Source organism: Marmota flaviventris, chromosome 7 (genome assembly GCF_047511675.1).
Source record: "Marmota flaviventris isolate mMarFla1 chromosome 7, mMarFla1.hap1, whole genome shotgun sequence".
In the NCBI taxonomy this organism is placed as follows: Eukaryota; Metazoa; Chordata; class Mammalia; order Rodentia; family Sciuridae; genus Marmota; species Marmota flaviventris.
In genome coordinates this window covers 137,660,172-137,664,207 of record NC_092504.1, presented here as the reverse complement: position 1 = coordinate 137,664,207, position 4,036 = coordinate 137,660,172, and the positions used below count along the sequence as shown (strand labels likewise).

General features: G+C 44.2%; 1 non-coding gene across 1 annotated transcript; it reads left to right on the top strand.

Moving 5' to 3' along the window:
* The first annotated feature begins 443 nt into the window (after positions 1-443).
* Positions 444-514, top strand: Trnaa-ugc (transfer RNA alanine (anticodon UGC)). The gene has a single exon. It is a non-coding gene; the product is annotated as a tRNA-Ala (tRNA).
* Positions 515-4,036: the final 3,522 nt, after the last annotated feature.

The following is a 4,036-nucleotide window of genomic DNA, read 5'->3' as shown; positions in this document are numbered from 1 at the left end:
AGCATAGGGTCAGCACTCCAGCATGTGGGCACAGGCAATGATTTTTCTCAATAGGTCCCCTAAAGTTCAGAAAATAATGCCAAGAGTTAATATATGGGATGGCATCAAGTTGAAAAGCTTTTGCCCAGCAAAGAAAACAGTCTGGAATGAGAAGAGAGAACCTGCAGAATGGGAGAAAATTGTTGCTAGCTACTCTTCTGACAGATGATTAATATAAAGAAGTCGGAAAACTTATCACCAAGAACCCCCACAAATAACCCAATTAATAAATGGGCAAACGAATTGAACAGACAACTCTCAAAAGAAGAAATACAGATGGGAACAAATGAAAAAAATACTCAGCATCATTAGCAATTAGGGAAATGAAAATTAAGACTTCACTGAGATTTCATCTCATACCAGTCAGAATGTCAGTCATCAGGAATACAAACAATAAGGGATGTGGATATAGCTCAGTTGGTAGAGTGCTTGCCTTGCATGCATGAGGCCCTGGGTTCAATCCCCAGCACCACCACCACAACAAAAAACCCCAAACAATAATAAATGCTGGAGAGGATATGGATAAAAAGAAACATGTTTACACTTTTCATGGGTTTGTAAATTATTACATCTACTAAATTATTATGGAGGTTCCTCAAAAGACTAGGCATGGAACCACCATATGACCCAGCTATACCATCTCTTGCTATTTGCCCTGAGTCATTATACTACATTATAAGTCATTACACTACATTATAAGTCATTATACTACAGTGATACATGCACACACGTGCAGCATAATTCACAACAACCAAACTATGGAACCAGCCTCGGTGTCCATCAATGGATGAATGGATAAGGAAAATGTGGTACACATACGCAACGGAGTTTTATTCAGCCATGAAGAAAAATGAAATAATGTTATTTTCAGGAAAATGGATGGAACTAGAGAAAATGGTGTTAAGTGAAATCAGCCAAAATCACAAGGTCAAGGGTGGCATGTCTTCTCCCATATGTGGAAGCTCAAGAGGAAGAATAAAAAGAAAGGTAGAGTGGGGGGAAATCTCATAAAAATTGAAGGGAAATCAGTGAAGTAGAGGGACAGGGGAGGGAGAAGCAGGCAAGGTGCGGGGAGACGAATATTGGGAAATGCTACTGGCCTAATTATATATTGTATTGTTTGCACGTTTGAATATGGCACAAGTCCCACCATTATATACCACTGTATACACCAAGAAGAAATTGTGTGTATGTGAAAAAAAAAGCATATTGCAAGCTTAAAAAAAAAAAAGAGAGAGAGAGAGAAATGCATCACAGGACATCACCATGAGACAAGGCCACTATTTGATAGTGAAGACTAAGGAAAAAACAAGATCAATGTGTGATCACATTTGAACATAGAATATGAACATTGTCCAATCCACAGAAATGACCAATGGCCAGTATGAGCAACTCCTCATTCTTTACCAAGGACAGCTGTACCCTTTCTCTATCTTCCCTCTGTCTAGATAACACTTATTAAGATGCTCCCACCTCCTGAGACCCCCCAGTCCAGTGCAAGCCCACTCTTTTGATCCCTCCAAACATCCACCAGCCCCAAGTCTGCCCCAAGTCCTTTAGGACACTACCCTCTGCGGCTCCCCAGGCTCCTCCCCAGTGCGTCCTCTCTGTGCAACACCCAGAGAGAAAAGCAAAGGGCCAGGAGAGGGAGAAGCAGGCACGGTGGGCGGAGGCACCTCGTTCAACTTGTTCCACTCCAGGTGTGTTTCTGTGATCCCCGGCTGGAGGACGTGGACAGTTATTCCTTCTGATAACCACAACTCACAGGACTTAAAGCCATCCCACGGAGCCATGGAAAAGTTGCCTTGCAGCCTCAGAGGAGTTGCTTAGGGGCTTCGTTGCTTTTCTCATTTATCAGAACTGGGGGAGTGGGCCTGTGAATGCCATGGTCCTCTTCAGCAGCGCGATGCTGGGGGTCTCTGTGCCAGACACCCACACCCGAGTGCTGTGGAACAGCAGCCACCAGTGTCCTCAGAGGCTCCTGTTAAAGAATCCCACAATTTCTGACCCAGTTTCTCCCCTGCTTCTGCCTCTCTATGAAAATGAGCTTGGTCTTTATGGGACACAGGAAATCTGCTGAGACCGGAGAAGGAGAGGATGGAAAGAAGACCATGCGGGCTGGGTGGGAGGGAGGTTTCCTGGGGATCCCAGAGGGTGGTGGAGAGAGGGAACTGGATGGGAAACAAGGAAAGTCTGTGCGAATATGGATTGGGATTCCCTTTGCTGTCTTTAAAAGGAAGCAAGTAAATAGAAGGATTGATTATTGAGTAACTCCGTTGTTGAGTTATGCTTCCTGAAGGGAGCGCTAATAAAAAAATTGGGGCATGTGGGACTCTGATTCCAATTAGGATTTATTCTATAGTCAGAAGACCCACAGAGGCAGCCCTCTTTCTCCCGGAGGCCTTGCTATTTTAGTGTTAACAGAGGGAAAAAGTGATTTTTTTTCCTCAGACATTTCCAGCAGAACCCAGGATTGACCATACCCAGTTTTTCTCCTGATCTCTCATCTGAAGGACCCCTAGGGCCCACCTCTGTGGGCAATGAGAATATGCATAAATGGAGCCGGGGACAATGGCACACATTACTGTCATTTGCTGAAATGTTCATGAGGCTTGGTTCCTTAAAGCCTTTAATTTGTAGAGGCACCCAAAGAAGCCCATCTGTGGCAGACTGAGCAGTGGGCCACCAAGCATTCTGGAGCGCCCTTGACTGTGGGGTTCCCTGGGCGTGGAACTTGCAGTGTTAGAGTGAGGACGTTCCTTGGCCACCTGGGATCCCCTTGGCACTTGCCTTCCCCCACAGCCTCCTTCACAACTTTTCTCCTGCTGCTGACTGAGCACTTCTTCCTAAGGGGCCCCTGGTCCTCCGACCTCTGCTAAACCACGGAAGAGACCTTGAGACCTCCTGACATCATCCACTGCCTCAGGTGGTCTGTTGACTGGCACTCCCAACCACGCACCAGTGAGAGGCCACAGGCGATGGTCTGACCAAGGCTTTTCTATCTTTTTATGATCCTTACCATTTGCTATTTGAATTTCTTTCCTGTTATGCAGTTTCTTTCTCTTTTCCTTACACGCTATTGTGTAATTGGAAGGTGTGGCTGCCCCATACCTCTTATGAGGATGTCCCAGACTTTAGAATTGCAGAGTTCCTAATAGTAATAGGAGTTGTGGTTCGTGGGGACATCACTGCTCTGTGTTGGTAAGTTTAAACAAAAATTTCCAACAAATATGGGTATTAACTGAGAATTCAGTGTTTAGTGGGTTCCTCCAAACCTCTGTTAGAAGTAAAGGAGATTGACAGTCTCATTCTCAGGCAAGCAAGTTGCTGATGTTTCATATCCTACTGGTTTTGCTTCCAATCCTTGGTTAATTCTTTATATTTATTTTCTCTTCTACTCAGATGCATGTATATCCTACTCAGGTAATTTTAAAGGTTCAAGAAATGACATTAATTTTCTTTTGTAAATATATTGGTGTGTGTTTTTAAAAATCGCAACTGGGGTAGACGATCTATCTGATTTCAATTGGCCAGACTGCTCTTGGGTCCCAGTCACCTTAGATCAGAGATAACTATAGATAACTGGTTCGGATTGTCTGTAGAAAACTCTGCTAGATCCAGAAGGTCACCTTCTGGATCCCAAACCTTGGGGCTGGTAAGACTCCAAGACGCAGCTGGATATGGTACGTATATATTTGCTGTTATTTGTAAAAATAAATTATTTTGTCCCAAAGTTATAGACAGCACATAATCACTACATTAAATTTGTAAAATATGGAAAAATAAGGGGAAGAGGAGAAAATTATTCTGATTCCACCTTAAAAAAAAAAAAAATCCCCAAACCCAGCTTTGGGCAGTTTTCCGTTTTATGATGAACTTCTTCCCATGACATTTTTGGGGTGGTCCTCCAGTGCCGGAGAGGGTGACACATGGAGAGTAAGCTCACATGGCGCTCCCACTGGGGTGCGGTGGGGACAACCAGGTGTCCTCACAGGGT